General features: G+C 40.8%; 1 long non-coding RNA gene across 2 annotated transcripts in view; it reads left to right on the top strand.

Moving 5' to 3' along the window:
• Positions 1-18,324, top strand: part of LOC108445831 — a 111,788-nt gene that overhangs the window by 82,020 nt on the left and 11,444 nt on the right. Inside the window, exon 3 of one of the 2 annotated variants that reach the window (XR_001860817.1) lies at positions 15,281-18,318. The exons of the other annotated variant lie outside the window; for it this stretch is intronic. This is a non-coding gene — a long non-coding RNA (uncharacterized LOC108445831). Of the gene's footprint in view, positions 1-15,280; positions 18,319-18,324 lie in introns of those variants that run through there. 2 annotated transcript variants of the gene reach the window in all.

Here is an 18,324-nt window from a genome sequence, read left to right on the forward strand (position 1 = left end):
AAAAAAAATCTGGTGTACTTGGCAGCTGGGAGGCTGAAGATGAGTGCTTCACATTGGACTTCTGCAATTGGTTTGGCGTAACTTTACAAAAGATTAACTGGCCAGGGCTGCCCTTGTCGGTGTTCGTCAACAGTCACAAGAGAGCTGAAACAGAATTCCCCTTTCTAAATACAGAATAAGGGGAGCTGTCCCTCCTCACACCACTCTTGAGTGACAAGTATCATACATCATCAAACAACCAAGAAAAGACATGAAAGTGCAATGATTTATTAAAACATCAGGCTAAATAACATAAATAACCTATACACTGCATAAAAGTGTCATAGAAACCAAAACAAGAAACAACTTCTCAGCTTCATCCAAAACTTACCCAAATTGCCTGGCATGGAGTGTGATAGAACTGACTCATATTGGTGATTTGGAAAGGAATTCAACAGAGGTCTGTTGTTAAAGTCTTTGTCCAGTAATTTAGGTGCGAAAAAGCAAGTGAGAGTTCACTATATTGTGGTGTTTCTAAGGTGATACCTTTAGTGTAAGTCTTTAAAAAAAGGGAAGGTAGACTGAAATAGATAGGAGACTGCAAAATCTGCCCCAGTTTTATGATAGATGGTATCCCCAAAAGACCTGTGAGCTAGCATAAGTGCTTAATGCATAATAAACACAGAATTTGACCTGGCATGTAATTCAAAAAGGAAGTATTTAGAATGTAAGCTTTTATTTGTGGTACCACCAAAAAAACTTCCAAACACAAAATTGTTTGGTAACAAGATCAGCAACATGCTACCAAAAGCCCTAATTATCTTTGTAGCTGGGGGAAATTCAGATTTTATATTTCACTGGAAATAGTTAAGGTGGTTTTTGGTTTTGTTTTTGTTTTTGATTTAGGAGAAAGCAGAAATTTAAACCATTTTCAAAGTCTAATTCAGAGATGAGAAGGATTTTTTTTTTTAATTTCACTTTTTTATTTACATTTTTTTTGAAGTGTTCTTTTAAAAAAAATTATTAAGGGTAATTAGTAACAGATTAATTAGTGACAGATAAAGATAATGATATCCATTTAGTATAACTGTCTTCTTTCTTAGTACAGAGTGCTTTCTGTTTGTGTTGTAATGCTCAGGCTGTCAGTATTATTTCATTACAAAACAAATAGGATATTTATGAGTGTTGCAATTGTTTTGGTACTAGATAGCAGGAGTGCTTAGTGATATGCCAGTAAAATTAAATCATTTTTCAACTTCCCTGTTACCACATAAGTAGTAATAATGCACACAGCACCAACTAGTTATGAATATGTGAAGACATAGTGTGAAAAGATCTGTGTAAAACTTAGCCATTAATACAACATTTTAAACTAGCCATCAACATAAAATTCAGATTTTTAAAATGTGTCTAGTATTTGTAATTAGAAATAGGAAATTTTGTGAAAAATTAATTATTTGCCCCCTCCCTGTCCTGAACTATATTGCCAGGAAACTTTGATAAAAAGAGATGTCACTAGTTCTTGTCATGTCTGATTTTTAAAAGGATTGGGTGTTCTTCCTGACTTTTCAGGCTCCTCCCCTAAGCAGCCCCCAGGTGAAATGTGCCTGAACAGGTGCTGTGTCTTATCAGTTGTCCCAGCAAACAGGTTTCCATTTCCATACTTGCAGGTGCACCTGTGGAAGAAGGCTGAGGAAAAGACATATGCCTAGCACAGATTTCAGATTTCTGGACTTCAGGTAACTCTCAGTGAGCCCTAGGAAAGAATCACTGGATTGCTCTTAATTGATTACCTCTTCTGTATGCTCAAGTTCAAACACTGTCATGCAGAACCAAAAAATCAGACCCTACCTGTGCTTACCGTTTTTACTTGATGTTTTTGCTCTGGACCCTTGTTCAGTGCTCTCAGTCACTTGCTGTGTTTGGTTTATTTTATTAACAAAAAATATTTCAAAGTTTAAAACAATTACTTCCACAAAGATAGTGTGTCCATTCTTTAAATTAGTGGTTTTCCACCTTAGTTTTTTTTGTTGTTGTTATTATTGGCTTTTTGTTGATTTTTTAAAAATTGTGACTGAAGCAAATATTAGTCCTTGTGTGGCCAGTTTATACCCACAGGCTGACATTAGGCTTACTTGTCTGGTTACCTTTCACAGACCTCCCTTAGAAGTAAGCCACAGCGCAGGAATCTGCCAACCAAAAGTAGAAAAAAAAGCCTCACTGTAATGACAGATTACTGGAGACAGAAGATACGCAGGGGTTCACATCTTAGACCAAGAAAAACTATATTGCTGGCAAGCTACATTTAGCAAAGAATTATTTCATCTGCCAGTAATTATTTAGAGTACATGCTCACTTTTCATATAGATACACACAGATCCAAACTAAAAAGAGCTTCCTTCGCCAGGGCCTCCGAGTAGTGCCACGATGCAAATGTTAAAGAATAGTAACAAGGCTCTAATCACAACTGGTTTCCCATTTGCTGCATACAGATATTCAGACATTCTATTCCCAGTGAACACACTGGACACAACACAGAGCCTGGATTTGTTAGGTGTGTAATGAAAGAGGGTAACACACTGAAGAGGATGAATTTCAATGCAACCAATAAGAACAATCTCTGTATCAAAGTATTTTAAATAGATTTGATGCTAGTAAGATGAGAAATCACAGAAATCAAAAGCTAGCCATTGCAGAATGAAACCTGCTGCAGACAGAGGAATTATAATTTTATAGGGAACACTGAAGTCAGTTCCAGGAAAAATGTACATGAAACATAGCTGTCTTGACAACCCCATTCAACGAGCTACTCAAGATGGAAGCTGTGTGAACAAAAAGCCTTCTGAAACCATAAAAGCAGCCCTCAGAAGCTAAGGTGAAAAAGCTCTAAAATTATGGGGAGGTGTCACAACCTGTCAATTTATTAGCAGATGCTTCTAAATCAGTATTAGGAACAAAATATCAAACCCTTCGAAAGTGGCAAAATGGAATGTTCTGAAAGAGGAAAGAGAACATGTGCCACAGGACTGGGGTTTCCAGGACTTTCGCTAATGGTGTTTGGAATACTGTAGACAAAAAAGCAGGGCACAAGCAGCTCATGTCAGTTTTTCAAAACAGTAATAATTTAAAGCATATGCAACTGGAAAAAGACTTTGCAGTGACTTTTTGTGCAAATGTTTTTAGTCGGGAATAATAGCTAAACAAAACAACAAGGAGCTGGTTTTGCTCTACCTTGCTTTTTGTTTAGAAAGTGTGAAATGCTATCATCAAGTCAGAATTTTCTTTTCCCACAGGGGTTTGTTAATATTTTACTTCCAAAGATAGGCATGGCTATAGCTAGTGACAACAGACAGTCTGTGCAGTCTAACCTAATGTTCAGGGGTCATAGCCTTTGATTGAGGAGGCTTTTGGCCTGTGGGGTTAAACAAGAAGCGGCTTTAACTAAGTGTCGAGAGTACTGTTTTTCATCAAAAAGCTGCTTATGATCAGCAAGAGTGAAACTGAGAATGTCACTGAATAAAAACCTGGAACTAGACCACTCCTAACAAAGCTGAAGGTAGGATCGCTTTCATGGGATGATGGCAAGTCCCAGGTCAGTTTGCTGATAATAACTGCTGCAAACATTAGTGTAGCCGCAAATGGTGTTCCTGATAGAAAGGGAGGAGGGTGTGAGGATGAGGGAAGGAATAAATCACTTATCTGGCTTCTTTAAACATGGTGGAGCTTTAAACTAATCCTGACAGCTTGTTTGCCGGTGGCACAAAGGAGATGCTGACCTGATACATTAATTTTGTCAGTCAAGTCCTACCAGTCAGGTTAGGATTGGGGGAAACTGTCTGCCAAGGTACCTGGCAGCCTTAAGCCAGGTGCCATAAACAGAAGAAAACACTTGTGGTGGAAGGATGCAGGCAGGATGCAGGACACAGGCAGGAGGGTGCGGCAAGCTGTTGGGAACCTCTCTGTGTGGTTGCTGCACTAGCCTGGGGCTACAGAGCTCTTACAGCTTGCACTGGAAAAGAGTGAGATGCACACATGATGGCTGGGTAGGAAAGGACAGGATGAGACTGAACCCTCCTCCCTCATGGCCAGTGGTCTTGATGCCTTAGGTTTTAACTTTTATATTTTTCAAATTCTGTACTGCTTAGTGTGTAACTCTGAAGTTTCTTGTATCCTGTTAATCTCTGCTCTCATGCTAGGTAGACATAACAAAGCCTCTCTGGGTCTGCTCTTCAAGGACACTTAGGCTGTCCTAGGCCCAAAAGTATAAACCAAAGAGCCTCTAAGGGGCAGGAGGGGGTGGGGGGGTGGGCGGCGGGGTAAGCTGAGGGGAAAACTGAAGCTTTAATTGGAGAATTAACCCTGGTATGCAAATGAGCCAAACCTATAAAAGAGTGAAGAACTTGTGACCTATCGTCCATCTTGGGGTCCCTCTTGGCAACAGCCTCTGGCTCTCCAGGGGGTACCTTTGAAGGCCTTTCAAATAAATACCTACATTTATTCCCTTACTCCTGTCTAGTCTCTGTTTCTAGGAGGCCTCATAAGGCATCAGTCTCAGCTAGAGCATGGGGATGGGGATATCAATTACCTCAAGTGCTCTATCTGTCCTCCTCCAAAAATGGGTGGCTAAGCAGGCCAGTGAATATTGTGGGGCTGGAGGTGGCTTGTTGCTCCTGTTGACGCTGCTGTACTTTACTGAAGTGCCTCAGTCTGTGCTGGAATTCAGCAAGTATCCTGAACCCTTCACTGAAGAGTTAGTCTCATGCTCCCTGGCTTAGTGAATGTGCAAGCATTGTGAGCAAAGTGGAACACATCCAAAAGGAGAGATTGAGGCAAAATGACATCATAAGTTAATCTCCTTATATTTAGAGCATGCTTCTGGGCTGTGGCTCAGTGCCTTAAGTCCAGTTCCAGTGCTCCCCCTATGCCATCAAATATATTTCAGCTAGACTTGTATGGCAAGTGGTGACACTGGGTTTGCACGGGTTCCAAAAATGTTGATGGGTTATCTTCAACACCCAGCTTTATGCTGACAGAGACTGACTGTTGTCTTGTAGCCAGCAAAAGGTCAGTGCAAGGATACAGGCAGCATAAAGACCGGTCACATGGCAGGTTCAAGAGATATAAGCTTGAGTGCTCCCCTCTGGCCTCGATCAGACTGGGGCATGTACCAACTTGTACAAATCTAGGATTGATCCACAGATTCAGGGCTGAGTGACAAGTTCTCAAATCCTTGTTCTGAGAGTATGACAGAGAATAATTATTGTAGAGTGGACTGTTAAAGATACTTGCTTGAGAGGGGAGATCTTTTGCTAAGACTCTGACCTAGTGACTATCACTTTATTGATAATGTAAGAAATTAATAACCTGTAAACCTGAGAATACCTAATGCCTCTTTTGGCAGTCTTATTGTGACAATCTTACTAGAGGTTTTTGAACTGTTTCCTTCAAAGTTTTAAAGTGAAAATTAACTACTCCCCCTCCCCACTGCCCTCCAAATCCATTTTCCTACTGTTCAGAATACCTGTCTTGAGAAGAAATGACCATCCCAAACTCCATCTTCTGCTGAGAACTCAGCAGAATCAATCACTTCAGTTTACATACAATATACCCATAACTGGATGCTTCATGTGAAGAGATGCTTATCCTCTAAAGTGCTTGGAGAAAATTCACCTTCTTTCTCAAAGGCTAAATGAAATATATGTTTCAAAGGCTAAACCAAATATATACTGTTCACTGTCTATTAATTAAGAAATAATGGTCTCAGAAAAGGGCATTTCCTAGGGATTAAGGACTGGCTGCATGTGTGAATGGCCTAAGATTTTTAATTAAAGTTGCAAGCTCCCTCTGTTCTGGCATATGAAATTCCATTTAAATGAAGTTTTATTGAATTAGGAGGTTTTTCATGACGTGAAGTTCACCAGTGCTTACAGGTCCATGCCCACCCCAGTTTAATGGGTCTAGACAGACAACTTCTGACTGTCTCATCAGTGCCAAAGTATTATTGCTGTAAATCTGGCCAAAGACATCCATTTGTGATGCTGGGGCCTTCAGAAAATTATAGCTGGTTCATCTATGGTAGTGAAGGAGTTGTTTCCAAAGCTGTAGGTCTGTGAGGATCTTTTTCATTCAGAGTCTACACTGGAGCCCACCACAGACCATCACCTACATAAATATGAAGGTGGGAATTTGGTAGGACATGGGTTTCTGGTAGAAATGATAAAAAGAAAGTATATGAAAACCAGAGATGTGTCATGCCTGAGAGCAACTAGAAGCAGTTTCCTTATGTGTCGAATGGGCCATGTTAATAGCTATGGCATAAACATGAGATAAATTAAAACTGCTTGTGTCTGTTTCCTTAAAAGCAAAAGAAAATGCAACTATTATGAGTTTTTGCTGTTCAAAATCAAAGACCTTTCGCTGTCTGAGTGGAGATTATGCTATATGCAACCTTTGTTCCAATCAAAGAGCCCCAAGGGCCAGCAGCAGAGCTACTGCCAGAAGCAGTGTCTGTGTAGCTCAGTCAGGCCTGGACAGGAGACCTGTTGGTCACAGCAGAGATGGGTCTAACCCAGAGCAGGAATGCTGAAATTACCTCTGTTGGCCAAAAAAAGTCCCAACAGCTCAATCCCACACCTGTCTTTCGCTGCTGAGCTGGGCCATTATTTCTGTCTTTAGTTTGTCTGAAAAAATCATGCATTATCTCCCTCTAGTACTCATTAGCAAAAGAAAATCAGGATCAGGCCCTAAATTTATGGAAATTAAATGCTGTCAAATCTGTTTAAGTCCTCTAGGACTTTTTCACAACTTTATTATAGTTGCATCAGAGGCTGTTTTGTTAGGAAATAGTAACATATTTTCTGCTCCCCCACCTTATAGCACTACTGTAGAGAAACTGATCTGACAGGGAGCAAAAATACACTGTTGGAAATAAATTCGGTGTTATGCTGAAAGTCAGCCATGAAGCCTCACTGAAGATGGTGGGTGAGAAAGCTTCCTTTCCCTAGGAAAAGAACTGCCTTCTTTTTGGGACATCTTCATTGAGACTCCAGGAGCCGCACCATAACATTCCGCACCCTGTGTACTGCGACACACATGCCTACAGTGCTGAACTGTGGGGGCTGAGGCACTTCTCCAGGATCCAACTGCAAAGGCTGGGGACAAGGTGGCATATGATGAAATGGAGCAACTCAGAAAGTGACAGCAGAAACATCAGAGAAGCAGACATAGCAAGCAGCAAGGACATGCCAGAGCCAGCAAGGAAAGCCCTTGTAGCCTGACCTTGAGAGAAACCTAAGAGAGAGATAACTAGAGCTGTGGCTCAAAAGAAGTTTGAAAGTATGAAAAGAGAAAACACTGACTATTGTTTTGGCTCCCGCTGTGCCCAGAGTAAGGGGACATCGTGTAAATTCTTTCTAAACAAACAGAAGCACATTAAAAAGCTCAATTCACTCCCTCATCCGTTTGTTCTCCAAACAGAAACAACCTGTAGGGACCTTGAATATTGGTCAACTACCTGGGTCAAAGAGGGGAACAAGAAGTATATTAATAATGGGAACTTTCTCCTCAGAACTGATTTTGTTTTTTCTTGTCTCTAGTAAAAGATATAGTTCTTGTCTGTGGTGATATTGTCATTAGCATTGTCATAGCAACTGATAAACAAGGAGAAAGCTATGTGCAACAACTTTTTTTTTTTAAAGGCAGTCCAAATGTCTTACTAACAAGTTATTTGGTGACAGAATTTAGCAGAGCGGTTGCACAGTAAATGGATTTATCTTTAAACATAATGCTCTTTTCCATTTTAACTGAGAATAAAATCGTATCTTTAAAGAATCGGCAAAAAACGGGGCTTTATGCCTCTTGAGTAGTTCCATGTGACATATGGTCTTTCCAAGCAATAGTTTTATCGGCTGTGCACAGTAGCAGCAGATTTGAGCTAATGTTCCTGTGAAAACAAGTAAGGGTTTATCCAAAAACTGAAGAAAGGGAGGAGAAAGGCACCTTTGCCCTGCTGTACAGAAAAAACAAATCATGTCTTACGTCAAACTTACAACATCCCTCTATAAATATAGCAGCTACTGGTAGTGACTAACTTCAGCACATGCACTGGGTGGGTTGAAGAGGACTCCACGACCTGTTTGATTCCCTGCCCACCAGTGATGTTCCGAGGAGAGTTTCAGCCCTGTGCCACCCTGAAGCCTTGGACGGAGCAGGGTGGTTCTTGGGAACAGATGAGGCATCCCTGCCACGAGGGGCTTAGCTCCAACTTTTCCTATGTAGCCACATTGCCAGTTCCCAACATAGGTGTTTATAATCAGCATCAGGCACTGGCAAACAGCACAGGTTAATTGTTGTTAGATGCATCTCATAGGGTGCTGAGGAGCATCCTGTCTCCATGCTTCCCAACATCCTGCTTCACTCTGGGATAAGGGTTGGGGACTGTTCACTTAGCAGCTGGGCAGCGGTGCAGGGCAGGATGAGTCTCATGCACAAATACACACCTCCGTGTTTGTTTTAGCGCACAACTCTGCCTAAATATTGGCCTAAAATTATTTTTGAGCTCGCTGCCACCTCAGTTGAGGACCACTGCACTAGAAATAGTCCCTGTAAGTTAATTGGTTCTGGCATAACAAGTGCGGGAAGAAGGCAAAAATTAATGGATTGCAAAACATTTCTGCATATAGAAGAATTCTGCTATAGTAGTTGTACACACACAGAGGATGCAAATAAATAAACCATATGCTCATATGGTTATATTCTTGCATACACACATGCACACAGACACATATTTATACTTACATTTATATATGTATGTGTAGAATGACCTTAAATAACAGGTGACGCAGTGGGGAAAATTGATATATAAAATTAAAAAAAAATTTTTTGTAGCTTAAAAACTTACCAGAAGGCATGTTTTCAGAAAAGCTTTCAGAGTGCTTGAATGGTCCTGTGATGCTTTTGTAGTAATGGGTGATTTTTTTCTCATTGTTACAACAATGCAATAATTTTGAGCTCCTCAAGGCCTTCTCATCAGCAAGAATGAATTCCTTTCATTCTGAAGTCTTTCATGAGCATTTCTCTCTCCCCTGCTGTCTGTGCTACTCTCTTATGCCCAAGCATACATGTCAATTTTGCTTCTATCTGAAGTTCAGTGAGATATTTTTCTGGTGGGTAGCTGAGATCTCTTTGTAGCAGCCACGCAAGTTTTTCAGAATTGACATGAGGTGTCACAATAGTGGCAATGTTGCATCTGCCCTGGGAGACATGGAAAAAGATACTGGCTCAGAAGAATACCTGAATCAGGACTGAGGCATTAGGAGTCCAGCCTGTGGATTGTCCCAAGTCCTAAAACTATAAGGGAAACAGATACATCTTTGATTTGAGACATACCACTGCACTTAGAAATAGCATCTGCCTGTAGTAAAACAGCACAGTGGAGAGTAGGAAGTTACTCTTTGGCATTATATATAGATACAGGAGGAGCAGACAGAGGCACAAAAGGAATATCCACCATTGGTGATAGATGCACGGCGTTACAAAATAGGAGGAAAAGGCAGCTCCTGAAAAGTGTCTTTCCATGTCTGAGTTTCTCTTGGGACAGTGGCACCCTGCTGAGTTGCTAACCCTGGGAATACCAGACCTTATGTATTGCATGCTTACAAAGGACACTGTGGCACACACACTGCAGACAAACTACTCTTCAACAAAGTAAGAAAGTAAGAAAGGCTTTGTGCTGACTTAACAGAACTAGGTAACAAATGCAGCTTTAAAAATGACTCTTTCTCAATAAAGGGTAATCGGTTCTTGCCTTTTCTCATTGTGTGAGATACTCCATAGACTTTATTCATTAGAGAGCACTCTGCAAAGTTGAAGTAAGAAATGGGAAAAATAAGGATGGCAATACAGTTATAAATACAGCTTGTATGTCAAGGAAATTACAATAAACTGATAAGCTTTCTGTAAAAAACACTGACTGATGGTGCCATTCCTAGAATAAAAGCAGCAAACATTCAGTATGCCAATACCTGCAAGATATAGACAAAGACAGGGCTGTCACAGAAGGGCTGAGGTGGGAAAGGACCTCTGGAGATAATCTACTCCAACTCCCCTTCTCAAAGCTGTGTAAACTAGAACTCAGTCCTCTGGGCTGTGTCCAGTGAGGCTTTCAATGCTTCCAAAGATGGAAACTCCACATCCTTTCTGGGCAGTTTATTCAACTGTTCAATTACCTACACAGTAAAAAAGTGACTGGCCTCCAGCTGGACACCCCAGCCACATAACAAGCCTTTGAGCCCGGTAGTTCTGCCAGTTTACAGTCCACCTGTAAATTGACAGTCCACTGTCCATTTATTTACTACGTAATTCATCAGTTTGTTGAATGTTATGCAAGTGGTGTTATGGGACACAATGCAGAAGGTCCTGCCAAAGTTGAGAGAAATCACATCCATTGTTCTCCCGTAATATGTCAAGCCTGTCACCTCATCATTGAAGTTTATCAGTTTGGCCAAGCATGCAATAACTGCAGTGTAGACCTTGCTGGCTTGATAGGAGAGAGTGGAATAACTTCTAAGGGACCATTTATTTAATGGTGTCTGAATTCCTGATCCCAAAATGTCCCTGAGCAGGCCATGTGGAGTTTCCCCATGTCCCTTTGTGTGTCCCCCCAGTGTATTACGCATCCTGAGATTGGAGTCACTCTTGCTTTGCATGTCATTCACCTGGTTTATTGTAATCTTGACTAAATGTTCAAAACTTAGCCAATCTGACTGACCATTTATTCGTATAACATGCTTGGTTCCCTCATTAATTCTTAGAATGAGGTTTCAAGTACATCAAAATTGGCTTCCAGCAAGTACTGATATGCAGTGAAAAACCACTGTATTTCATGTGCATCACTAATTTTTTTACAGGAAAATTTGGGGAAACTTAGACATGGACTGAAGACATTAAGTTAAAGTGAGAGCTAACGTCACCCAAAAAATACTGGCATTTTAATGGAGGAAAATTACTTAAGAAAAATACTTGTTTTGATGTTCCTAGAGTCAAATTTGTCAAGATATTGTGTAAATCCTGGGGACACTCTGCCTTTCATGTTTATTCCTTTAGTGGGTTCTCAGCTCCTGGGTTCCTGGTGGAAGAAGACCCCTGGAAACAGAAAATAACTAATGAACCCTAGTCTCATGAGCTGCCCTGCCTTGTTCCAGTCTAGTGGGCCTTGCTGGAGTGGGCAGAAAATCTGGACTTAAGGACAGGATTTAAGCTACTGCTGTTCTTGCTTTTCCAACATTTTCTTGAACAGAATATCATTCTTTACGCTGAATTAGACAGGATGGAGTAGAAGCATCTTCTGCATCTCCTTTAATTCTTGATATCTTTGCAGCAGCTGTCAGCTTTAGTTTGTTCATCGATCATTCAGTTGAGCAAGAGCAAGAAGATGAAGGACCATTCACCCCTTGATGCTGTTAACAAGCCTGTCAGGCTTTGACAACTTAAATGAGAGACATTTCATAAAATTATGAGTGAAATTTTAAATGTCTCATTGAGGCATACCACAAAATCCTTTGCTGTCAAATGAGCACTTGCAGTAAGTTGGTTTTTTTCCCTGACTCAGCACTCTGCTCACGTCAGACCCATCAGGTTTTTGGAAACGTCTCCTTTTTATAGAGGGCATGCTCAGAAACATTAACACAAGCATTAACATTCAATTTACCTGCTGACATTACTGTTGCACATCAGTACCGTCATTTATGTGCACACAGCAGAAGGGCAAGATAGTTTAATGAAGACTCTTTAAAATGGACTAAGCTTCTCTGTTTCCCTATCAAATACCACTACTTGATTTAAACTGACAGTATTTCACAACCAATTCAATGTACTTTTTCTCCTCTGCCACTGCCTGAGTGGTCCACAGTGTTTAAAGGTGATGCTTTAGTCCCACAACAAGAAATATGTGTGGTTTTTAATGACTTTTTACTGCAGCTATGTCCTGACTACACACATATTGCAAAGGGTAGCTATTTGGCCCTTGGCCCAAACAAAAGCCCTGTGCAGTAGCCAGTGCCACCAGGGCTCTTAAGAATGGCTGTGGCCCAGCTCTGTGGCACAATAGCTACACAAGCCCTAAAATCTGCCATGCTTGAGGAAGCCCATCACCCAAAGCACAGGGCCAGAAGTTTGTCTGTCTGCCTTTCACTGGGACAAACGTGTCCCAGCAGCCTCTATGAGATCTTCCCAAATTTTGCTCTTCAAGGTACAGCAAAGTGGGGTAGTTTCTTTCAGTACAGGTTTCAGCTAAGGAGAGAATAAGCAACCTTTGCTCAGTTGACTGCAAACCCCATTTGAACAGAAAATTTTGTTTCACATTGTCCATGTGTGTGGCGCCAGAAGATTCTGTTATATTACATGAATAACAGTTATTGTAAGCTTGCTTCAAACAGAATAGGTATCTGTTTTTGAGCCAGTAGCCAAAACCAGAAGCAATCTTGAAATTTATAGCTAACTAGGTAATCCATCAGCACTTGGGCTCCAGCTTGGAAAAATATTTTGAGTACCAGCTTAACTTAAGTATATGGATATATACATTGATTCCAGTAGGGCAAACACATATGCCTAGACCTGTGTGTGACTGGAGCTGTGTATGATTAAATGCATCGCTGAAAGTGTCATTAGAAAAAATCCTAAATTTTAGCTGTATGAATTTGTCTAGATATAAATATAAGACCAATTCCACCTTGGCTCTGTTTGTCTTTTGGTGCAGTACAAGTAAGCAAGATCGTATTACTCTGCAATATTGACGGCATACCTTCATGCATAGGTGATAACACACTCCCAGCATATTATAAAATTTAAAACTGATCTTCTCCACTGCTGAGATGTTTGGGTTTTTTTACCCAGTTTTACTCCCCAGAATCTTCTAGAAACAATAATACTGATCCTGTGTGTTCAGACTATACAAACAAGAGGAGCTTATACAATTGCCTAATTTCTTTGTTTTTCTCTGCCGCCCTTCGTTGCCTGTACGTTTTCCATGCTCAGGAATGAACATACTTTCTGTCAGAGTTTCAGCATATTTTCCTGTCACACATTCTCCTGCTTTGAGCTCTTTTGTTCTAATACTCTTGACATTTAAGCTGGGCACTTTAAAGGTTCTTTCTCTTTACTTTATTCTATGATTTATTGATTACTTCCAGCTTCTGTTTCCCTAAGTCTATTTCCTTTCAAGTTTTCTCACCCTTCCAACTTGTTATTTCATCCCTCGATACAAATAATGCTTCACAGTGCCAGTTTTAAAGCCACAACCACGGTACATTTTTTTCTTCCATTGGCTTGGCATAGCAGCATTTTTTACACACGGAGGCCCAAAGACATTGTAAATGATTACAGGAGTCATTGTTATTGATGAATGTGTCATGGCCACACATTTACAAAGGGTCTGCTCAGCTGCACTGTCCTTTGCAAGTGGCCCCGAAGAAGCCATAGGCGCTACTCACAGATCAAGGGACTGCTCCGTGTGGGAAAGTGACACTCTGCACTGGGACACAAGTCAGCATTGTGCGGGGAGAAGCCCCCTTCCCAAAGGCTGGGCAGTGCTGGCTGTGTGAGTCTGACTGAAAACCAGAACAGTGTGAGATGCTGGATGAGGGGGCTTGCCAGCAGTTAAGGATTATCGAGCCTACATATTGTGGCACACAGTCTGTGCTGATTGCTACCTGATGGGAGCCACGCAGTCGGTGGCAGAGTGTGGCTGTGTGTGTGCTCCCATCCACATTTCTGCAAGGCACTGTTTTGTTCTGGTGTTTCTTCTATGCAAGGAGGCTTCCATTCACCAGAAAGACCAGCTCTAGCATGAGAAACGCAGCAGGAGCTGTACTAGGTGTGGATCTCAGTGCGAGTCTTGGACTGAAGTTACTTAATTTGGCTGCATCCCCAATTCCCTGCCATGACGTTGGCATAATATTTGTGTCCACCTTGGCATCTTCCAGTGACTCAAACTATACGAACAGTTTTGGAATCATTAGATGGGAGAGCCTAGAATGAAGCAGGGCGTTACTACCTATGCAAGGCTTTGAACAGCCTTCCTTCTCTGTCTCCTGCTCTCTTATAGCAAAGGACTGGAAAGGACCCTGTCTTTCTCATGTCTGTGTTCCCATCTTGGACTGAGTGACACACTGGGCCCTTTAATTTCCCCTTGCTGCCCAAAGTAGTGCAATGATTCACTGCTGTACTTGTGCAACAGGAAAGCACAGTAATTCAGCTAGATCCAACTAGGAATTTGTGTATTAGGCATTAAGGGGTAGATTTCCCAAGGTGACAACCGGGTCCTGTGCTGTGACAGTAGAGTGCTGTGTTCGGAGGGGCACTTTTGCCCACTCCCAGCTCAGATACAAGGGTGTTGAGAAGCAGACTGTAACCAACGCTCGCATATAAAGCATGCTGTAGTCAATTAGCTAGTGATTTTCCTGTCAGCCAGGATTCTGTGCAAATGAAGAGATATCAAAGATGTAGAAATTGATTGAACTCAGCTGAAAATGTACCTCCTGCTTGGCTTCTAAAGTAAATAAAGACCTTTTACTGGAAAAAAAAGGAGCATTGTTCTTTACATTTTATTATTTCAACAGAGATGAAAAATTAAATTGCCAATAAAATTTTATGAGAAAGGGAATTCTTCTTAGAAATTTTATCTCAGAGTATTGATTTTGCTACTATGAAGAAAATTTCCCTCTAAAAGTTAATAAATAAAAGCAAACAAGGATAGAGTTTTAATTGATTTAATTTAAAATCTTCTAGCATATACAGTATTGTGTTTTAAAAGAAAGATGCAACTTGCCGGTTTTCCTAGATTTAAATGTCAGTTAGAAAATTTTAAATGGTGAAAAGTTGGTCTTAGGTATATGTACATCTGTGAACACAACTCCTTATTAATCTGTGAATATAGATGACTGAATCCTTGGCCCCTGGTTTGTCTGTCAGAATATCTGATGCACATACCAGCAGGATGTTACTCTGGTTTATTTTACATGCAGCACACCAAAGGGGTATGTTGTCCTAGAGGCTTAAACTGTGTTTTACTTTACACTAAAAATTCAGCCCAAATGATATAGCCAAGAGATTAGAGATTAATAAATTGTAATAACAGTGCTTTTATTAACACTGGAAAATTGGAAGTTATGTTTCTGGTAAGAAAACTGATTTCACCGAAACCAACTATTAGTATGAAATACTTTTGTTGTGGTTTTGTACATTTGTATGTGTGTATCACCATAAGCACAGGTATATTATACACAGGTATTTGCCTTTCCTTTAGGCAACCACACGGTGACATTTTCCGAGGAATAAGAAGCTGAATGAGCAAGTAAGACAAAGCTGCGGTTTGCTCTTTTTCAGCAGTGGAAATAATGTTAATCAACTATGTGACTAGAAATTTTTGGAGACAGCCTTCAGCAAGTTCCCATTGATTTTCTCATTTAAGAATCTCCACAAAAGACGACAAAAAAAATAGTCAAGATATTTCAAGATAACATATTTTTGTTGTAAAGGAGGAATTTTAGCTTTTTTTATAGAAGCTGTTGGTTTCTTTCTTCTGGGATGCCTGGAGAATTGCCTCAAAGCAACCAGAGGTATATTCTCCTTCCTTAGGGCTTTAATATGATCCATGGGACCCTGGTGCTCTGCCAGCTCCAGAGGCACAGGACAAGTGAGGGATTCTGCATTGGAACCCTGTGTGTCAGAGTGATGCTCTTACATGGGTTTTAATGGTGTTATCCTCAGATGAATTGGAGTGAGGCAAGCTCAGGAGCTGACAAGCACAAATAAATCTCCAAGTGAATGACCTGGTAGTTTGTGTGCCTCCTTATTTCCTATTTAATTTTATTTTGGGAGTGGCTACTGTCTTGCGCTGTTCTGGCTTTGTTTTCTCATCTCACAGATGTCTGCCAGCTGCTGGATACTCAGAAGAAGACAGTTGCTTTGTCTTTTTCCTTTAAGCCATGTCCCTGAGTAAGTTCTCACACACAGAAAAGAAATTCAGGGCAACAAAGAGATATCAGTGAAAAGGTTCTTTTAGAGTAAAAATTTGGTGGAGATTAAAATAGGGCAAAAGTTCAAATGAGAACAAGCCACTGCCAAGCAAACAAGAATCTTGGCAAAAAAGAAGGAAAAGAAACATTGGTTTAAAAGACAAGTAACCATGGCGAGGCAAGAGCTCAATGCTAGAATCTGGTTAAGAACTAATATCACACAGAGCTGTGATTGTTTATTCAAGGCTAGCCCATGGGAGAACAGTTGTCTCCAATGAGTGTTCTCACAGCTTGGATCCAAAATTATAACTGCATTTTTTTAAGCATCCAGCACTTCAACACTACCCATTTACTGTTAGACAAAAGAAACAGAAAGTACGAAATTTTTTTCTTCGTGTCCCTTGTGTGTTTAAGGCAGAGCTTTACATATGGAAAGGCATTTCATGTCAGCTGTTGAACCAGTAACATGCTATTCTGCAGCAGTTGCCAATGGAAACTGTTGATGCATTTTCAGTGCCTCTCCCAAGTTTCAGAAGAAACTGGAAGCAGTGTATGGTTTAGAGATGTTTTATTTGTGTGGGTTTTTGGAGGGCAAGAGAAGAGGTCTTGCACCCCTGAGCTGCATTACTGCAGTTGTGACACAAAACAGCTAATGAAGTGTGGGAGCTAACAGCTGTGGAATTAAGTTTAGGCATGAAATGAAAATAATGGCAGCTTTGATACAAGTAATAATTTACTAAAGATGTTTTGTGGCTATCAGCAAACTCACAACATATGCACACATCCATACACCTGCTTAAGTTGTGCACCTGTTGTCCTACAAATAAATCAAAAGGGAAAAATTGAAGCTTCCAATGTTCTGCTATAAATAAAAGATGATTAATACCATTATAGTGACAAACAGGTATTGGCAGCACACAGAAAGAATGGAAGATTGTCATCTAATTTGTGCTTTTGTTTCAACATCTAGATGAGCTTGGAATATATATACAGTGCTAGAGGGCACAGCTGCAGCCCAGCAGATGAGAAAGAGAGAGCAGGTCAAATTCATCTCTCACTGAAAGTCAAAAGTAGCTCAACCAAAGCACGAATTATCATTAAAATGAACACCATCTGATTTTTCTACAATCTGGAGGATTTTGTTACTTACACAAATTTATTGCTCAGAGCTTCTCAGCCTAAGCTACGACACAGTGGTCTGTACTGCAGGTCTTGGCACTTCTGGGAACCTGACTTTGCACTGTTCTTCAGACACCTGTAGGTCTCCGTGGAAGGTCTCTTTTTGGAATTAGTATGCACATCCTTAAAAAGATCTTTCAAGCTAAGACCTAAATCCCCACATTTTCACTTTGTGGAATCGTTTACACATCTGCAGAGGGCAGCTTTGAATATTGCTGGAGTCTTGGGTCTCTTCAAGTTAACAGGGCACATGGAAATTGCTGTGTAGACAATTTCAAAGCTCCCATTTACCCACAGACTAATTAAAATTTAGGCAATAGAAGCACAATTTCTTTGAACTTCCCTACTTCAGAGCTGGCTACCCTGGCTGTCAAGGTGATTTAAAAATATTTTTTCTTAAAGGAGAGGGTTTTTAGCAAATAAAGCTAAATTCTTTCCCTTGCCTCTGTCCTGTCCTACTCCTCCACCTCCCCACCCCACACCCTTGGATGCATGGCATTCCCCTCCACCAAGGCAGCTAGCAGCCTGTGGAATTGCCTCTCCTGGATTCAGACTCTCAGGTAGGCTGAGAATGGCAGCTGGGCAAATCACTCCATATGAGCGCCATTCCTTGTTTTATGAGGCAAGGCACCTATTCTAAGATACAATTTATTTCAGTGTGTTAATGGCATCTGAAGTGTGTTTTGCCAATTCTTGAGTAAATATTAGGGGCAGAGAGATGTGGAGCTCTGTGTCTGTTATGGCTGCATTTTCCCTATGCCTTCACAGTTCTGAGGAGCATCTCCCAAAACTCACAGCTGCCATTGTATCAAGCCAGACTGCTACAGCACATTAGAGAGATATGCACAGTCTTCTATTAATTTTTTTTCTTCACCTGTCATCTAAAGTGAAATCACTCGGAGCAGGAGCCCCTCCTCAGTCTTTCTGTATGGAGAAATCATAACCTTGTCCTTTTGTGGTGTTCTGCATCCCACCTGCACTGTGCTAATCTCCTACTGTCAGACTCTGCATCCCTGGCACATCAATGGAGCTGCACAGGAAGAGCAGAATTTGGCACCTCGGTTTTATCTATTTAAGAGCTCAGAGGTCTACAGGAGTACTGAGGCTTTACATTTATTTTTATTATGTATACTTTGCTGGGAGCAGAACAGGA

The sequence above is a fragment of the Corvus brachyrhynchos genome, unplaced genomic scaffold, assembly GCF_000691975.1.
Source record: "Corvus brachyrhynchos isolate BGI_N302 unplaced genomic scaffold, ASM69197v1 scaffold43, whole genome shotgun sequence".
Taxonomy (NCBI): domain Eukaryota; kingdom Metazoa; phylum Chordata; class Aves; order Passeriformes; family Corvidae; genus Corvus; species Corvus brachyrhynchos.